Here is a 20455-nt window from a genome sequence, read left to right as displayed (position 1 = left end):
GGCTTTGCTTTCCCCCCTGAGTGCCCCATGCATGGAAAGAGGTGGCTGAGCAACATGGAATATCGTCTCCCCCCTTCCCAGGACTCAGAAGATGGAAGTTAGATTTTGCAGATCAGCTTTCCATCTGCAACATGAGGGTCCTGAGCTCCCCTTCCCTCCTTTCTTCCCTCCCTCCCCTCCCCACATGGGGAGAGAGGCAGCCTTGATTTCTCCATCTCTTTTCACTTGTTTTTTTCCTAACCTCTCTGTGTTCATGTCTCTCTGTGTGTTTTTTCAACTATTCAATATTCTGATAACTACTTTTTCATTAATGTTTAATCTCTTCATCTCTTTTCATTTATTTATTTTTTCTAGTTAGGTTTTTTTTTTCCACTAAAGTTGATTTTGTTCTTAGAAACTGGCTGCACTATTGCATCAGCCCTTTTGTGCGATGCCCTTGAGCATTAGCTTTCAAAATAAAATAAATTTTGGTTTCAACTCAGCTGGCAGCTATTTCAGATCTGTGACATGCTCCGGCATTAACTGGCCCCCGGAGTTTTGTCTTTCATCAGTATGCAAAAAAAACATCAGATTTATTTATTTCTTCAGCCACAGGTGCCATGTATTCCCTGCATAGAGCTCCCAAACCTCTCAATTCTAGATGACCGATTTAATTCCATCTCTGCCCCTGTTATTATGAATCACATGGGAATTATTTCCCTTTCATTTCCCTCCAGAGAATTTACCAACAATCTCCAAGTCCAAGAACTACTTGAATTATCCAGGGATCCCTCCTGAGAGGGAGAATTATGATAAAAGTTTCAGCTCTGCTGTTTGGCCGAATCCTCCAGGGGAGACTTTGGGCAGAGAAATAGGGAGGTTTGGGACAGGCAGAGTCTGTGCTCTTGAATCTATGTCTCTCTCCTTTCTAGGTGAAGCTGAGTGTTTCTCTGTGTTTAAAGAAGGAAAGCAACTGGAGTTTCTGAATTCTTCACCTTCTTCTTTAGAAACAGGAAAGGGATTCATTGATTCATGCTATGAATTATGGACCTCCTGCTTCTGCCTCTAATGCTGCTTTTGTGCCATCCAGTCTCTGGGAAGCTGAGAATGAAATGCCCGCTGAATTTCAAACTGGAGGATGGAAAACAACCACAGAGCTTTTACAGCCCAGGAGACCATCTCATTGGTTTAGTCCTCACTGGAAATGAAATATTGCATATAAAGTTGCTTTTCAACATGGCTCCTTCTCTTCAGTTTGTTTTCCGTGATTCGTAAGTCACTCAGGGTGATGAAGTTGCACTTCATGCTAACACTCTCCTTTTCATTTATTTATTTATTTATTTATTTATTTATTTATTTATTTATTTATTTATTTATTTATTGGTTTGATTTATATGCCGCCCTTCTCCGGAGACTCAGGGCGGCTTACAATGCGTTAAGCAATAGCCTTCATACTTTTGTATATACCTGCTTAGTAGGGCTTTGCCCCCGCCCCGCAAGCGGTGTTCTTTTTTATACAAAGTCAGCTTATTGCCCCCACAAACCGGGTCCTCATTTTACGTACCTCGAAAGGATGGAAGGCTGAGTCAACCTTGAGCCTGGTGAGATTTGAACTTGCGGTAATTGCAGGCAGCTGGTGCTACTTAACAGTGCTTTAGTCTGCTGTGCTATATTGGAGAATATGTCTAATTTTCTGAATGATTTTGATTTCCATGGCTTCTCTCTTTTGTCTGATTTTGTGAAAGAGACTCAAATCGAGTTGAAGACGCTTTTATTTCATCAAGCTGGCCTCGCCTAAATCTTCTCCCTTTTAAGTGTAAATTTTAAATTTTTTAATGTATTTTAAAATATGGGTATCTTAAATTACGGGTATTAATTCAGCCAAATTTATTTAATTCATTTTATTCGATTTTAAATTTTGTATATCTGTGTTTTATTTCATGGCTGTGCACCGCCCTGAGTCCTTCGGGAGTAGGGCAGTATAGAAATTCAATAAAATAAATAAATAAATAAATAAAATCCAAAAAGGGGTCTGAAAAAAAGCTGAAAGGGCTGCAGATTATTTTCCTCTCTCAATTCAATCCTTAATTTATCGCTTGAATAATGATTTTAAAGTAGTGGTGGAATCAGTTGTAGTTGCTGTACCTCAGCCCATTCCCATATTTGTGTAACTGATCTTTGCTTTTGGATCAATGTTGGCTTAAGGCTCAGTAGGCTTCTGCAGGATTATATATTAAAAACAGTATTTATTGTTGCTTTTGATTATAATAACATGTTTTAACAATAGGAATGTTTATGGTTTTTCATATGGCTTACGATTCATTTTCAACATTCAAACGTTCAACAAGAATTCCCAGTTCCTGCACAACCTCACACTTGGCTACAACATCCACGATAACTATTTGAGCACTTTCCACACTTCAGATGCCTTGCTGGACATTCTCTCCACTGGAGAAGCCAATGTCCCCAACTACGGCTGTGGAAGGAAGGAGAACCTCCTGGCTCTTCTTGATGCAGCTAACAGGGACATCTCCATCCAGGCGTCAACATTAGGAGGCACCTACAAAGTCCCTCAGGTTTGTGTGTGTTTTTCTCCTTCTGGTAAAGTGAGGGGTGGGTGATGGTGGGTGAGCAATAGATGCAATCATGTCTTCTCCATGGAATTCAACAGCTGCTTTTCTCCATATTCTCAATATTTTACCCCATTATGTTCATGTTGAGATTAATCATAAAAGGCCTGAAATGCAAGTAGTAAATTCCCTGGAGAAGATATTCTAGCAACTATTTAATTGATCAAAAAATATCCCTGGTTGTTGAGGCCTCTATTAGCATCTTCATTTTCACAGATAAATAATGTCTGCCATATCCAGTCGGATTGAAGCTGGCAATAGTAGCATTTTATCCATCTAAAAAGTGGAATGAAAATTACTCTAGCAATTATAGGCCAAATAGACAAGCAGATATTGTGGCTAAAATTTATGCCATGATCCTCTTAGTTAAACTTGAGAAAAATGCATTCTTTGCAGAAGAACCAGAAGGTTTTAGGTAGAGTGAAAAGCTATATAGATTTTATAAGAAATAATGGATAAATTAATAATCTAATATTGGCAACAAATTTGTCTTGAAATATCTCATCTATATCAGTGAGGTAAAACAAGGTTTTCAGGCTCTCTAGATGTTAGTGCAGCATTTGACTCAATAAACAGAGAAATATGATGGAGAAAATGTTTTGCCCTCAAAATGGAGCTCAGCCTGTTGGCCCTGATCCAAGCCCTTGTTTGAGAGGGAGGTTTGGGCTCAATGGAGCCATGAGAAGGAGGATCTATGCTTACCAAGGGGGAAGGGAAAGATTCATATTTGAATCCTTGTCTAAATATTTCTTCTTATTCAGTGTAAATATGAATGACTTACTAGCAGTAATGAAGGATAAAAAAAAAACCAGATCATTAATAAATGTTATTTCATTTTTTGAAAAAAAAAATGACTAAATTAGTGGACCAGTGAAATGCAGTGCATGTAGTATACAGTACTTGGATTTCAGAAAGGCTTTGACAAAGTAAACCACAACCTATTTCTTGGGAAGCTGAAAATATGTGGGATAGACAGCATCACCCCCAGATGGAGTCAGCCTGTGGTCCTCAATGGAACTACGTCTGCATGGAGGGAAACAAGCAGTGGGGGACTCCAAGGTTCCATTTTAGGCCCAGTTCTCTTCAACATCTTCATGAATGATTTGGATGAGGGAAGAAATGGAGAAATCATCAAATTTGAAGACAACGCTAAAGTGGCAGGAATAGCCAACACCACAGAAGATAGGCTGAAGATCCAGATGGATCTAGATAAACTTGAACCCTGGGCCTATCTAAGAAACTGTAATTCATTGTAGAGAAAAGTAAGATTTTATACTTAGGCTAGAAAAACCAAATGTCCATTTACGGATGTGGTGAAACCTGGCTCAATAGCAATAACTATGAAAGGGATCTTGGAGTCCTAGTGGACAATCACTTAAATATGAGTCAGCAATCTGTGGCAGCAACCAAAAAAGCTAATTCAGTCCTAGGCTGCATTACCAGAGGAATAAAATCAAGATCATATGAAGTATTAGTACCACTTTATGATGCCTTGTCAAGACAACACTTGGAATAGTGCATCCAGTTTTAGCCACCATATTATAAAAAAGATGTAGAGACTCTGGAAAGATGCAGAAAAGATGATTAAGAGCCTGGAGACTAAAACATATGAGGAACAGTTGTAGGAATTCAGTATGTCTAGTCTAGTGAAAAGGACTAAGGGTGACATCATAGCAATGTACCAATATTTGGGGGGCTGCCACAGAGAAGAGGAGGTCCACCTATTTTCCAAAGTATTAGAAGGCAAGACAAGAAACAATGGATGGAAGCTAATCAAGGAGAGAAACAACCTAGAACTAAGGAGAAATTTCCTAATGGTGAGGAATGCAACGTCTCCCCTTCAGAAATTGTGGGTGGTCCATCACTGGAGGCTTTGAAGAAGAGACTGGACAGCCACTTGTCTGGAATAGTATAGATAGATACAGATTAACAGAGTTGGAAGGGACCTTGTAGCTCATCTAGTCCAAGCAGACCCTACACCATATCTGGCAGATAACGGTCCAGTCTCTTCTTGAAAGCTTCCAGTGATGAAGCTCCCACAACTTCTGAAGGCAACTTTATCTCTTTATTTCCAGGTTGAATCTCTCCTTGTTCAGTTTCCATCTGTTATTCCTTGTCCGGCCTTTCTCTGGCCTTTGGATGCTTTGGAAAATAGCTTGACCCCCTCCTCTCTGTGGCAGCCCGTCAAATAATGGAAGACTGCTATCATGTCTCCCCTGGTCCTTCTCTTCACTAGACCAGCCATGCCCAGTTCCTGCAACTGTTCATTGTATTTTTCAGCCTCCAGTCCCCTAATCCTCTTGGTTGCTCTTCTCTGCACTTTTTCTAGAGTCTCAACATCTTTTTTATAGTGTGGTGACCAAAACTGGATGCAGAATTCTAGGTGTGGTCTTACTAAGGCTTTAGAGGGTGGTATTAGTACCTCTCTTGATCTTGATTGTCTCCCTCTGTTAATGCAATTTAGGATTGCATTGGCTTTTTTGGCTGTCGCTGCACACTCTTCACTCATATTTAATTGGTTGTCCATTAAGACTCCAGGATCCCTCTCACAGTTACTGCTATTAAGCCTGGTTTCCTGCTTGAACAGGGGGTTGGACTAGAAGACCTCCAAGGTCCCCTCCAACCCTTTTATTTTGTTATAAGTTCTGTTATAGGTACACATGTTTAGCCTGCTAAATTTCTATTGGAATACACTGATTTATACAGATAATATGATATTATCATACTTACACATTGGATTGTATAGACTTGGATTTTTTTTGTCTTAATAATTATCTGATAATTTATAAAGCAAGTTCAAAAGTTATGGTCTTTGTGAAATGACATCATAGCCATAGATGGTCAGCCATTAGAGCAAGTGACACCTTTCCTTACCTGGGGTTGTTTTCTCTGAGCCTGAATCTTGGCTCCCTCATCATCCAAGGAGCTCAGTTAGAGAAAGGGCAGGAGTGAAAGTGGTGCTTAAAGGAAAACCTCATAGCTCTCCAGCTTCCTCAGCCCCAATTATTAAAGTATACGAGGCCCAGTTTTCCCCCATGTTCTTCCATCAATCTGATGTTTGGGGCTCCAGAGAGAAACCACCAGCAGAACCAACCCAATCTCAGCCTCTGAGGAGGATCTTGGGGTGGACAAAAGGACTCCAGCTGCTGCCCTCAGAGCTGATTTGGGAATTTCCACAACTTCTGCTTTGTCTAAATTCAGAAAATATGGGCATTGGCATTAAATTCAAGCTATGGAAACTGACAGACTCTGAAAATTGTGGCTGTTGGAACAGACAAAACTTCAATTAAAGACCAAACTTGGATTATGCAACTAACAAATCTTTTTAGGCTTTGAGGTCTTCCTGTTTCTTGTATAACTGGAGAAAGAAGTTAAAAAATTTCCCCCAGAAAGAATCTGGGATAGAGAAGCAAAAAAAGGTGCAGCTATCCTTGAAAATTATAATAGTTCCTTTATTGGAATAGGATATTCCAGTTGGCGTTTGCATGTGTTAATCTAATTGTGATGAATTGTAGGGATGATACAGTAATATTATTTACATTTTTATTGTTTTTTAATTTGCTTATTATTTTCTATTATTATGATACAATCTTGCTAATAGTCTGTCTTTAATATTTTAGACAATATCTGATTAACAAACTATTCTAATACATTCAGGAGAACCAGTTTGGATTTATTAAAATCTAATATTTTAGACTTGATCTGACCCCAAATATAACACAGCATTCTTCATTGCTTTTTTAGATGAATATTGAAATTGCTTCAGAGGCTCTGAGTGATAAAAGGAAATTCCCTTTTTTCCACCGGATGAATCCCAAAGAAGGGATCCAGTACCCAGCAATTGTCCACCTGCTCCTCCATTTCAGATGGACCCTGATTGGCCTCTTTGCTTCAGACACAGAAAATGGAGAGAATTTCATGAGGATTTTTCCTCCTGTGCTTGTCAGGAATGGAATTTGTGTTGTTATATCACAACTGTTCTCAACAACTGGATACACAACAGCCCTCAGGGATTCCCTCTCTAAGTGGAGACAAGTCAACGTTTTTGTTCACTTCATAGAATTTGATTCCATTTGGGACAGAATTCTTCCTTTCCATTTAACATTTATGCGTCTGCCAGGACCCATTGAAGGGAAAGTCTGGATCCTCACAAGTTTTGTAGGGTATAGGATGAACAAGCGTAGACTTCTCAAATACATCCATAGTATTTGGAACTTTGGTTATCTGGGGAAAAAAAAGCCAAAGGATTCTGCCTTTGAACCCCTTTTTTCTGTGGAAGAAAAGTTTCAAGATCCTTATTTCCGCTGTTCTCTTTCAAAGACCTTTTTTTCTGTCAAAGGCCGCAGAAGATGCACCCAGAAAGCCCCACTTGTGTCCCAGTGGAAATGGGACGGGATCCAGATCCGAAATGACTACCATGAGTACAGTATCATTCAGACTCTGGCCCAGGCCTTGAATGCCGCTTATTCTTCCAGATCGAGGAGGAGAAGGAAGGAGGGAGAAAAGATCTTGGGGTCTCCAAGGCTGCAGCCGTGGCAGGTATGGGGGTCCCTATATGGATCCATCAATCTTAGATCCTTTGGAGGAGGAATCCAGAGGAGAAGGAGGGGAACCATCTCAACAGATCTGGCCAATTCAATTGCTGAGGGAATAATGGTTCCAAAGAGTAGATACCATGGCATTTTTATATTAAACTCTGCTCATTTGAAAATGCTGTATTCTTTTTTAAATAAATTCCTGTATTTGTGGGTTTGTGATGAGCATGGTGGAATTTCCCCTTTGTTCCGTCCCCACTGCAGGTGGGTCTGTGTGCAGCTCAACAGGCAGCTAAACCCCCCTCTTCTCCTCCAGTGAAAGGGCGCCTGGGGTGGATCTGGGTGTTTCATTGGGAGAAAAGGGCACGGAGAAACTGAGGAGATGCAAAGAGTGAGAATCAAATATAAATAGGAGATAGGCAGCATTAACTAACAGCCAACAAAGAAGCAGCTGGAACCTCTCCAGGGATGCTCCGTGTGAGGGATGGAGGCCTCCGGATGACCGTGTGTCTCGGTCAAACCGGCTGCTTCCGTCTCCTCCAAAGGCTGAGAGAAAAGGGAGTCTGGCTTCAGACCATACAGTTAGGCTTATCTGCCCCCGGCCACTAGGTGGGGCTACAGCAACAACAGCACAATAGATACATGTTGTGGCATGACAGCCTTTATAAATTTGGAGGAGACCCTGAGACCATGTAGCCCAACCCCTCCTCTCTGCAGGAATCCCAGTTAAAGCTTCTCTGACTGATGGCTGCTCCGTCTTTGCATTCAGACAATCCATGAAGAGGAGACTGAACTTCTCTGCTTCACTGGCTCAGCTCTAACACAGCTCATCCTTTTATCATATTTTTTCTCTCATTCAGCTAAAATCTCCTCTTTTGTAACTGAATTCATTTTTCCGTGTCTGACACTCTGGAATAATAGTGAGCAGATCTTACAGTCGTGTGTAACGTGTGTCAGTGATTGGAAGAGGGCTGCATCCTCCCTTCTCCAACCGAGAGATTGTGTCAGTTGGAAAAGGGGCTCCCAGCCTCCTCCTGATCTTCAGCTCTTCTCCTTGTTCTCTTTCCTCAAGGCTAAGAGCAGCTCCTTTGATCTCTTCTTTGGCTTATTTCTCTTTCCCTGAAGTTCACGTAGATTTTGTGCAAATTCTCCTCCAAGAGTGGTGCCTGCAAGGGGACCTGGTCCTTGAGTTGGGGTCTCCCCCAAACCACAATATTCACTTCCTGAGATTCTTAAGGCTGTAATTGCCTTCTTTCCATGGACATCTCCCTGCTGACTCATAGTCTGTTTCCAGCTAACTACAATTTTGAGATCATTTGCACAAACATGCATATCAAGTTTGGTATCCCTCATCCTTCTTCCAGTCCCTCATTAATGTTCTTATATGAGACTCTATTGTTAGTCAAGTCCTAGTTGCTAAAACTCAGATTTTTTTCTATTGCTTTTTACTCATACATCTTTCTCTGTGTCCTAATCATAAATATTGTCTCTGGAAACTTGATATTCCTCTTATTAAATTTTATTTTATTCAAAAAGGTAAAATACAAGTTTTGGAAAATAAAACTATTACAAAGACAAAACAAAATTAGACAATTTTTTTTAAAAAAATGTGCATTAAAAACATACAAAAACTTGCATATTGTCCCCCCAGTTGAATACAATACAGCAATAATAGTTTCTCCCCCTTGCAAAATAGGCCCACAGTTATAAACTACACATCTATTTGCAACTACTTGACGTGTCATCTATCTGCGGTATATAAAAAACATAGTTAACAGGCAATCCAACAATAAAGTTAAATTTCAAAACTTCAAATTTCAAAACTGTCTATTATCTGCTATTGTATTTAACTCAGAGAAAAATTACAGGAGCTTCTTATCTACCACAGACCATAATCATTACCTCTGATCCATCCAGAATCTGTCCAGGATTAAACATCATTGTTTGATTCTTAATAATAATGCATTTCCTTAAAATTTTAATTAGGATCTTTTCCAAGAACTGCTTTCCATTCCCCAAAGTCACAGGACCTCCTGTAAATTGAAACTCAATGACTCTTAAGATTTGTTTTCCAGTTAAATATGACAAGTCCATTCCCTCAATCTCCCTCAGTTTTCTTGAAAGAATCCATTTCTTCAGTCATCCGTTCTGCCCACTTTGAGTCTTCAGGGTCCATGGCCTCTCCAGCCATCTCCAAGCAGCCTGCCTTCAAACCAGACTCCTTCTTCAGGGATGCCAGCAGCAAATTCAGTTCCAGTCCATCCATCCATTCAATCCATCCGATTCAACAATTGTTGATTGCTTCTGATTATCACCTTTAAGTTGATTTAAAACCATTGTTATTTTATCAAACTTTTTAAATGATGTTTCAAATAAGGCTTGTAGAAAAATTGATGACCAATGGCAAATGGTTATCCATCACCTTCAGGTTTCCTAGGAAAGATTTAAAAGGGTTAAAAATTATTTGTGTATCATTTTGGAGACAGTTTTTATCCACTTAGCTATCATACCATCCGCCTCTCAGGTTTCTAATCATACCACAAAATTGTTTGTGAGTCCTTTACTGAAACCCAGTGATATCACCAGAGTTCCCATCATCTATTTAGGAAGCGTAATGATGTGTGAGAATGACTTTTGGGATGAGGGGAAGAGAGGCTGCCTAGGGAAGGATCAGAGAAGAGGGGAGAATCCTGCAGCTGAATAATGGGAGAGAAAGAAACTCAGAAAGGATCCTGGCTAACTTTTCAGGATGAGAAAAGAGTTGGTGGGAGATTTGTTCTTTTAGATCTGCAAAATGTTGTTAATGTCGCATTAAAATCAAGTAGAATTAGCACATCTGGAGGTGTTTTCCGTCAGGATGACCAGGGATAAGATTAGCTTGACAACTTTCTTCTTGATCAACCCATGCTGTCTGGGAATCAACCTCCTGTTTTCAAAGAGTTTATGAATCATCTTTTTTTCCCTCTGTTCATTTTATTTGTCATCTGCTCTAGAATGTTCCCTATAATTGATCAGTTGTGTCACTTATATTTTCTCTATATTTTGTCAGTATATGATTGACAAATTTTTCTCAAACTTTTTCATTTACTTTTGAAGATAATGGCAGTATTTGTATCCTAATTAAGCATATTTGGAGATTAGACAATTGTAGAAGAAAGATTCAATGTGGGATGAGAAACAAAGTTTTCTGTTTTTCAAATTCTTGGATGTTCCCCATTCTAGTTTCATCCCTTTCTGGAGAGGAATGAATTTTTCAATATTTCCAGCATTAAACTGTACTTGGACCAAAATGGAGAGATAACAGCAGATCTGGGCATTAAAATTTTCTTGGTTCTCCCCAAGGAGGATGTCAGGAGAGAGATTCTGGCGTATTTTGAAAGACAGAGATTTACTATCGACCAAGATGCTCTTTCACAGATAAAGTTGCTCAATAAGGTGGGAGAAATTTTGGTGTCTTTTCTCTGTTTTCCAAAGCCTGAGATCCCATTTCCAGTGGGCAAAGCCAGGATGGTTGGCCTTCCATTGCAGTTGGTGTCATCTAATGGAAGTTCTTCAACAGACAGGACCTACTGTATTTTTTGGAGCACCTTCCCCCCCCCCAAAAGAGGCTGAAAATTTGGGTGAGTCTTATACTCCGAATGTAGCTTTTTCGAAGTTTTTTTTCCGGCCCTAACGAGGTGCCAGCCAAGTGAAGCGCTCTCCCCCCGTGCTTTGCCTGCTTCTCTCATTGCTGCTTCCTCTCAGCTGTGCCTTAAAAGCTGTTTTTCATCCCCAAGCAAGGAATAAAAAGCCAGCAAACTAATGTGCTGAGCTGACCAGACTAAGGACGCTAGCCAGATGAATACCTGGTAGGAAGATTTCCCACCCCCCCATTTTCCTCCCCAAAAATTAAGCTGCGTCTTATACTCTGAAAAATACAGTAAGTGGAGTAGCTTTGCCATGTTTTATGGAAACCTTTCAAGATCTTACTGGTCAGAGGTTTCTTTCTTCATCACAGTTTAATTTCATATTAAAAAATCTAATGGAATAAAAGTTTCCTAAATATTTTACAGTAAACTTTTTTCAATTCCATCCTTCTTGACTTTGTTAAGTAGAAAAGTACTTTATTGTAATGTTTAATTCCAAAAGAAAAAGGGACGAAATAAATGAAGAATCTGCCAGTTGTTTTACCTCCTGCATCTGTTTAGAAGTAGTCAGAGGTTTCATATTTACCTCAGTGAAGACCAGAAGCTATTTGTCTCCATCCATTTCTACCTCCATTTTCCATAGACGGAGAGTCCTAACACCTTTTCTTTGGCATTCCTTTTCTTCTGCTCAGTCCCTGCCTCAGTCCAAATGTGTGGAAAGTTGCCATCCTGGATTTGTCAAGAGGGCTCGAGAAGGAGAGCCAGTTTGCTGCTACGACTGCGTTCCTTGTCCGGAGGGGACCTTCTCCACTCAGGAAGGTGGGTCACACTGAGGAAAATGGGAGGCTTTGTGGAACTGGATCCATCCAGAACCTTTTCATGAAAGTGCAAGTTGAAAGACAGATCGAAGCTCACCTGGGTTTTTTTATTTTTAACATGCACAATTTCTTATCTAAACGGAAGTAAATCAAAAAGACTTGGAAGGAGGGGCTGGGAAGAGATGGGAGGAGGGGGTGGCAGATTGGGTAGGTTTTACTAACGGCAGAGGAAATATCTCTTCTGCTTTTTAGTTTGGATATGTGCTGCTAAATTCACCTTTCTAGGAACATCTGAGATCTTTGAAACTAGATGAATTATTTCAGGTCCACCTTCTGAAAGATCTTTCAATCCACTGTATATTGGATCCTCCCCTTGAGGATCACTGAGAAGGTGTCACTGGTCCATAATGTGGTGCTGTGGATAGTTATGGGGGGAACTCATTACACAAATATTCTGCCAGTCATGTAGATCAATCAATCAATCAATCAATCAATCAATCAATCAATCAATCAGAAAAGACCTGGAAGGGACTTTGGAGGTCCTCTAGCCCAGCCCCCTGTTCAAGCAGGAGACCCTAGACCATTTCAGACAAGTGACTGTCCAGTCTCTTCTTAAAAACCTCCAATGTTGAAACACCCACAACTTCTGGAGGCCAGCTGTTCCACTGGCTAATTGTTCTCACTGATAGGAAGTTTCTCCTTAATTCCAGGTTGCTTCCAGATGTTACAGGATACTATAGGTATCCTCCAAGTCTAGGATATTAACTGCCATGTGGCAGGACTCAGGATGTTTGCCTAAAAAGATTATATGATTCATTATTAACCTCTAATAATGTAGGTTACTATGAAGATTCTACACATTACACAGGAAATAATTAACATCCTAGGACTTCCCTCAAATTCATATACCTAGCTACATTTTAAAAAAAATATCCCTCTTATGCTCTTTTTAATGAAATAGCTAAGAAATACTTCTTGGAAAATGCCCATGGTAACAGCTGTCATCCAAAAAAGGTATTTCTTGACATGTAAAAAAACCAGTATATTAAAGAAATATTGCTTTTTGGCTTTCTCAGACACACAAAAATGCACCAAGTGTCCAGATGATAAATATCCAAATGTGGACAGAGTCCAATGTATCCCCAGAGTCATAACCTTCCTTTCTTATGAGGAACATCTGGGCATCATCCTGGTCTCTTTTGCCCTATTCTTGTTCTTAATCACAGACCTTGTTTTCATCATCTTCATGAAATACCGAGAAACTCCTCTTGTCAAAGCCAACAACCGGGACCTCTCCTACATCCTCCTGGTCTCCCTCCTGCTTTGTTTCTTGTCTCCTTCTCTCTTCATTGGTCAACCAAGGAAAGCCACCTGCCTTCTCCGACAAACGGTCTTCAGCATCATCTTCTCAGTTGCCATTTCTTCTCTCTTGGCCAAAACCATCACAGTGGTGCTGGCTTTCCTGACCACAAAACCAGGAAACCGAGTGAAGAGATGGTTGGGGAAGAGCTTGGCCAACTCCATCATCCTTTCTTCTTCTGCTGTCCAAATTATCATCTGCTCCACCTGGCTGGGAGTTTCTGCCCCCTTCCCTGACTCTGACCTCCATTCCCAGCCTGGAGAGATCATCCTGCAATGCAACGAAGGGGCCGTTGTCATGTTCTACGTCACCCTCAGCTACATGGGCTTCCTGGCTGCCATCTGCTTCACGGTGGCTTTCCTGGCCAGGAATCTGCCTGGGGCCTTCAACGAAGCCAAGCTGATCACCTTCAGCATGCTGGTCTTCTGCAGTGTCTGGGTGACTTTTGTGCCCACCTACCTGAGCACCAAAGGGAAATCCATGGTGGCTGTGCAGGTCTTCTCCATCCTGGCCTCCAGTGCTGGTCTGCTGGGCTGCATCTTCATCCCCAAGTGCTACATTATCCTTCTGAGGCCAGACCTCAACACAAAGGAGCAGCTCACAGGCAGAACAAATCTAAAAACATGAGATATAACACCATTATGATACTGGAAGAATTGTTAAAGGTTTATTTTATTTGAAAGGAGATATTCTTTACATTTAGATAGTATGCAGCAATCAAAGAAAATCATGTGGTTCAGAATGGGAAACTGTTGAATGACTGGAATTCTTTTAGCTCCCTTTCTTTCCAGCTCACTAAATCAGCAACAGCTACTGAATGTGACACTTTATAAAAAATAATTTGGGCCCTTGTTCTTCCTGACAGCATCTAAAAGTGTGCCTGAGAGAGAGAGAGAGCAAGCAGGAAAAGAGGTCAGGAGGAAGCTGTGGGAACCAGCCTGGTTGCCTGATCCTCTCCCTGAGAATGGCAGAATGATGTGAAATGCAGTGTTTGACTGGCTCTCAGCTGGGGAGGGAAATCTTCATCACTCTTATATTGTTCTGTCTTGATTTCCTGATTAAAACCTCCTTTGCAGAAAGAATTCAGCAGAATTGCTGTCTGGGATTTCAGTTTGGGGTTTTTATCTTGGTGTATACTTCACACCAAAATAAAAATAAATAAAAGAAATAAAAGAATAAAGTGTATAAAGAAATTTCCACTGTGTTTTTAACTTTCCTCCACCAGAGAAATAAAATAGCAGTTTTCAGGCCCTTTAATTTTCCACTCTACAATTTCTACCTAAAGCTTTTTCTCTGCTCCTTTTCCAAGCTTGTCTTGTCTGTGAAGGGCTGGAGAAGATGCCCAGAGAAAGGGGACCTGGAGACTCAGCCCAGGAGGAGGTTGAGGGGATCCTGTCTAAAGGCAGCCGCATCACTGACCAGGTCACAAACCTTCAATGCTGTATATTCATCCAGGTCCAAGAAGGGGGTGAATAGAGGGGGAAGGCGAGAACTTCCAGGTTTCTAGGAAGAGGCACCCATGGAAGCTGTTCTGCTCTCCAACCACACAGATTGCTGATCAATTGGGAATCAATGTTTATGTTTCAGAATGGCTCCTAATTGCAAATAGGATCCCTTTGAAGCTCAGTCTAAGATCCACAATGAACACTCTGGTTCTCCCACAAGCAGAAGACAGAGAGACTTATGGCTTCACCCAACATGGAAAAGGCATCTTCCCACAATTTCACTTTCCTCCATCAAACCACACAGTTTTGGACACTCAGCCATCTCACACTCTAGGAATCCCCAATTCTGGTCTCCCACATTAATCTGAAAAAATATTTCCAAGTTTCACACCCGCAATCAAAAAGCACTAAGGCGGGACTGGAACTCAAGAGTCTCCTGGGGATTGGCCCAAAGTCACTCGGGAAGATTTCATACCTGTGGGAAGATTAGAACTCAGAGCCTCCTGGACCTTGGCCCAAACTCCCCCAAGTGGCTTTCCTGCCTGAGGCAGAGCTAGAACTCCCAATCTCCCAGTGATTGTCTCAAAGGCGCCCATTTGGATTCTATTCTAAAGCTGCTTTGAAAACTTTAGTGAGGGGAGCAAAGTCCCTCGGCTGCCTTTGCTTCTCTGCACCCTCCCCGGGTGCTCCTGGCCCCCCCTTCTCCCCCCCCAGCACCCAAGGCTCCTCCTGCCCCTGCGCCTCCTGGCTCCCCCCTTGCCTCGCCCAGACAGACAGCTGTCACTCAAGCCCCTGTCCTGCAGCGCCACCCCCAGCAGGCGATCTGCCCGAGTCCCTCCCCTCCCGCCGCCTCGTCCCCGCAGAAGCCGCCTCAGGAGCCGGTCGGAGGGCAGCGGGCGGGCGGGCGGGCGGGCGAGTGCCTGGACGGGCTTCCTCCCAGCCACGCTGCGTGGGTGATTGGCGGGTCTCCCTGCGCTGCTTCCCTCCGGGCCACGTCGGGGCTCCGTCTCCAGAAGCTGCGGCGGCCCAGCCGAGGAGAGCGGCCCGCGGAACTGGGGGCAGGAGAAGCTCCGGGCGGCCTCTGGGGCTCGGAGCCCCCGCGGGAAGCCTCCCTCCCTCCCCGCAGACTCTGCCAGGCGGGCGGGCGGGGGCGGCGGCGGGGGCGTCTCGGGAGGAGAGGAGCTGCCACCGCCGGACTCCGGGCCAGGTTGCAGCCGTCGGGCGGGCAGGGAGGGAGGGAGGGAGGGGGGGCTCCGGCTCCACTCCAGGACAGGCGAGGCAGGAGCAGCAGCAGCTGCACAGGTGGAGGCTCTCGGAAAGTGGGGGGGTCTTCTGGTGGCCGTGGCTGTGAGAGAGAGAGAGAAAATCCCCCCCCTTTGTTTTTACTTGAATTCCAGCAAAGGGGGCTCCCTCTGCCCCTCCCGCCCCCTCAGTCCCTCCTCCGCCCCGCCCCTCCCACCCCGGCGCTCCTCCTGCCTGGCAGCTGGGAAAGCCCTGGAGGGGCAGCCGAGGCCCTCCCCCCCAGGACTGAAAAGCCCCCTCCCTGCCCCTGGTTCCCCCCCCCCCTTCAGAGCCCTGATCGGAGGAGTTGGTGGTTTGGTGGGACGGTGCAAAGAAAGGTTTCCAGACCTCAAGGGGGGGAGGGGGAGGGGAGGGGGGAAAGGCGGGGGGAGGCTCCCCACAGGACAGCCAGGGGTTCGGGCAGCGGAGGGGCTGCGTGGCTGCGGTGCCCTGTTCCCACTTTCCCCGGGTGCAAGAGGGAGGGGCGGGCAAGGGGCGGCCGCCACGGCTCTAGGTTTGGGCAGGGCGAGGGGGAGGCGGGGAAGCACCTTACTGTCCATCCGTCCATCCGTGTCTGAGACTAGGTTGAGCGTCCGTCTCTCTCTCCGCTAAACCAACAAAGGGAAGGCGGGGTTTCTATTTAGCCTCCTGTCCAACGGCCTCATCCAGGCCCTCCGGGAGGAGGAGGAATCTGCGGGAAACGAGAAGGAAAAGAGGGATTGAAAGAGAAGGAGGGAAGGGAGGGGAGGGGAGGGGAGGGGAGGGAACCCCCAATCCCCTTTCCTTGTCTTTGGATGGTTTTCTAAGTTCAAACACCCGAACAAGAATCTGCCTGACTTGCTCAAAACTTCCAAGATCAAAGCAATGGGAAGGCCGCTCTCTTCAGAAGGGACCCCCTGCAGCTGTCTGGGCTTCTGGGCATTGCCTGATTTCCCTCCCTCCCTCCCTCCCCCTCTTCCCCCTCCCTCCCGTCTTTCCTGCCCATGGACATTTCCTCCCTCCTCACCTGCCACCAGGTGTCCACAGAGTATTTGTGACGTTCCCTTACGCAGCTCTTACCCAGCAGAGCAAACCCCACCCAGACAGTCAACCTCAAAACCAACCCAAAGTACCCAGGAGCTGTCAATCATCCCTGCCCAGGTCGAGGTCCCTGCCACAGTTGAAGAGGAAGGGATCCAGTGGGACGGCCGAGGAAGGGAGGGTCTCCTGGGACTGAAGGGGCCTCTGCAGATCCCCAGAGCCGGAAGGTCTGGACAGGGAGGAACTGGGTCCGCCTCAACTCGAACAAAAGGAGGATTTTTGGGGGCCCTGAATCTGGGCAGCTGCATCTTTTCTCTCCTCCCCCAAGGCAGAGGAAGCCCCTCCTTCTCCAGATGTTGCTCTCTACAGTTGTGGGAGTGACGAAGGGCCCAGTTGTCCCAATCACCCCTCCCCCCCACCTGCAACTTCCTAATAAACCCGACTCTGAGATCGGAGGGGGGGGGGGTTGGGAGCCCAGCCGCCATTGAAAAAGGCAGAGGGGGAAAGGGGGTTTCTGGCCTTGGGCACAGCTCCCCTTGCCCCTCCCTCCATTCGCTTCTCAGCCAGCAGGGGGCAGGAGGAGCGCAGCAGGCGAGGAAAGACGGGGGTGGGGGTGGGGGTTGGATGGGTTTCCTCCCAGGCTGGATGCAGGATCGGGGAGGCAAGGGCAGTCTGCGCCTCTTCCCCCAACCCAAAAACCCCTCGGCCTCCGTGGGCAGCGCAGAGCAAGAAAGAGGGTGGGGGGTCTGGAGGCTGAACCAGGGGGTGACGGATGAAGGGACGGGGAATGTCCGGTCTAAGGAAGGGAAGGGCTGCAGGGGATGGGACAGCATCGCCCAATGCTTGGGTGGCTCTCAGGGAGAAGAGGGGCTCCATTCATCCTCCGGAGCCCCTGAAGGCAGGAAGAGAAGCAACGGGTGGAAGCCCAGCGAAGAGAAATGCAACCTAGAAGTCAGGAGAGATTTCCTGACAGGGAGAACTAATAATCAGGGGAAGAGTTTGCATCCCAGAAGTTGTGGCTGCTCCATTGAGGGAGGTTTTCAAGAAGAGATTGGACAAGCCTTTCTCTGGAATCCTTTGGCATCTCCGGCTTGAACAGAGGGTTGGTCTTGAGGACCTCCAAGGTCCCTTTCAAATTCTATCCTATCCTATCCTATCCTATCCTATCCTATCCTATCCTATCCTTTCCTTTCCTTTCCTTTCCTTTCCTTTCCTTTCCTTTCCTTTCCTTTCCTTTCCTTTCCTTTCCATTCTCCTTTCTTCCTCCACCTCCTCCTCTCCTATCATATTCTCTAGTGAATAAAGAGATTTTAAGCTTTATTATTAATTGAAGCAAATTAAACCAAAATGCAAATGTGAAGCCTAAGAAAAATAGGCGAAGTAGGATGATACCCAGCCTCCCCCAAACGTTTCTTACTGAGGACAATCAAGAGACCTGAAGGGTGACTAATTTCCAGAGGACCCAGCGCCAAGCTCCATCCAGAGGCTCCCAGGTCAAAGGCAACTTTGGGGCTTCCATCCCACTCTGGACTCAGGACCTCCTGCCTGTTTGTAGGGCACCTCAACTGGGGGAGCCCAGCCTGGCTGCATGGGAACCCTGGTTAAGCAGGTTAGCTCAGAAGGAACTCTTAATTTAGGGAATCTTCTTAGTGTTCAGAAGAAAGCAAAACCTGTCATTTGGAACAGGCAGCTGTCACTCAAACCCCTGTCCTGCCCCTCTCCCTGACGCCCAGGTCGGGCAGGGCCACCCCCCCCCGGCGCGGGGAGGGTTGGGGGCTCCTGGAAGGGGAGACGAGGGGTGGGGAGCCAACCATCTCTTGCGTGGGAGGGGGGAGATCTCAGTATCCCCCCCCTTTCCTTTTCCTTGCCTCGATCCCGGTAAGGCCAGAAGAGCAGAAGAGCTTTTCATCGGCTATAGATTCAGCTGTCTCAATTCTGCCCCTCCCCCCATCTGGAAAGCCCCCCACTTTCTTCCCCCTCCCCCCATAGTGGCTTCCCCGAGCCGGCGCTCCTAGGGCGGTGCTCCTGCCTGGCAGCTGCCTGCTGAGCAGCCAGCGGAGAGTCAGCCGAAGACCAACCCCCCCCAAAGGCCCCTTTCTCCCTCGGCCTTTCTCAGCGGCTGCGCCCAGGCCCAGGAACTCCCGGAGCCCCCAGTTCGACCGTCTCTTTGCTGGGCAGTTGCCGGGGGAGGATGGGGAAGGCTCAGCTAGTGAGGGCAACACCTGGGCCAGGTGGGGCTTCTTCTGACTTAAGGGGGATGCTGAAGGCGGCAGCCCTCGGGGCACAGGGGGCCTGGAACCGGCCTTTGCTTCGGGGTGAGGGGAGCCAGTTCCTCCCGGTCCAGACCGTCCCAGGCATCTCCCTCCGGCCATTCGGCAATGCCCGCGAATAGCATTGCTCACCCACCGGGTTCAGCGGCTGCTGCTGCCTTTGATGAACGCCGGCGTTTTGCGAGACCTTTGGGCGAAGACTTTTGGGGGAACAGGAGGGCGCAGGAGGAGGCCCTTCTGGAGATCCCCCGGAGCACGGAGGGAGAGGAAGCAGCTCCCATCGCTCAGAAGGAAAGGGACAGGAGGGGGCCGGGAGACTTAAGGGACTCCCCACTCTCTCTCTGAGGGTCCCTGCCCGCCTCCCCGAGCCAGAGAGGGGGAATCCCTCCAGATCCCCTCCTTTCTCGCGTGTCCTCCGGGAAGATCAAGCAAGCTGCCCCTCCCGTCTCTCCCCCCCCATTATTCCACCCTGGAATTCAGCAGCAGCTGACACTCATTCCCCCCACCACCCCCAATTCTTTCGAGACCTTGTCATGTATAAATGCCTCACTCATACCAAATGAGAAAGTATGTCTTGGGATGACTAGGGTTAATCCTTTCCCCTCTTCTGAATGTATCATTCCCAAACCACTCCCTACCTTTAATCCCGCCTCCTTGATATAAAAGGTGGAGTAAATCTCTCCTTCTGTCTTCTTCCTTCAATCACTCTGTGAATGAAGAATGACATCTATAAATAAAATATCTTCTGATTGAATAAAACAAGCCTGAGCATATTATTGAGTCTGATCCTCGAATTATGGCAACAATATGGTAGCAGAGGATGGTTTGATGACTCAATAAAAAGCAGACATGCCAAAGAAAGAAAACTCCAGAAACAAAAAGGAAAGACCCAACACCAGGGCACACACCAAAGAAATGGAAACAGATCAGTGAAATTACAATGAAAATGACAAAAGAACCCGAAAACCTCACTACAGACGAAGAGGTAATCGATGAATCCAGCGACCAAGAAGCAAGCGAGACAGAAAGCAACACACTTAGATTAGAAATACTAAGACTACTAAAGAGCCAAAAAGACGACAAAAATCTCATCGCGAACCTCCAAGACATCATGAAGGATAGCGGAGCAGCGAGAGAAAACTACACCAACACATCAGAGCCAAAAGACCACGAACTGGTAAGCGACTTACACATAGACGAAAATATGACTAAGGCAAAGGCTAGTGATCCCACGCAAAATTTCAAATGGCAGCCATCTTTGATTTGTCAGCCCGCCAAAATGACTGACCCAGAACCAATCAGAAAGCAGAGTTCAAAATGGCCGGCGCGAAAAACTCTACACAGCAAGAAAAATAAAAAAGAAAAATTCTACTGATCAGAAGAATCAGACACAGACACCGAAGAGACACCAACTGAACTACAAATCGAAACAGCTATGAAAACACTTTTCGCAGCCTTCGGTCCGAATTTAAAAATTTCAAAAGAACCACC

The 20455-nt window shown here is 45.5% G+C and overlaps 1 long non-coding RNA gene across 1 annotated transcript; it reads right to left on the bottom strand.

Moving 5' to 3' along the window:
* Positions 1-15134: 15134 nt before the first annotated feature.
* Positions 15135-17110, bottom strand: LOC132710467 (uncharacterized). Its single transcript, XR_015730001.1, has 3 exons — positions 16787-17110; positions 16223-16365; positions 15135-15738 (listed from the first exon to the last, which is right to left on the bottom strand). It is a non-coding gene; the product is annotated as an uncharacterized LOC132710467 (long non-coding RNA).
* Positions 17111-20455: the final 3345 nt, after the last annotated feature.

The sequence above is a fragment of the Pantherophis guttatus genome, chromosome 15 (genome assembly GCF_059756535.1).
Source record: "Pantherophis guttatus breed Tessera chromosome 15, ASM5975653v1, whole genome shotgun sequence".
In the NCBI taxonomy this organism is placed as follows: domain Eukaryota; kingdom Metazoa; phylum Chordata; class Lepidosauria; order Squamata; family Colubridae; genus Pantherophis; species Pantherophis guttatus.
This window is presented reverse-complemented; position numbering and strand designations above follow the sequence as displayed.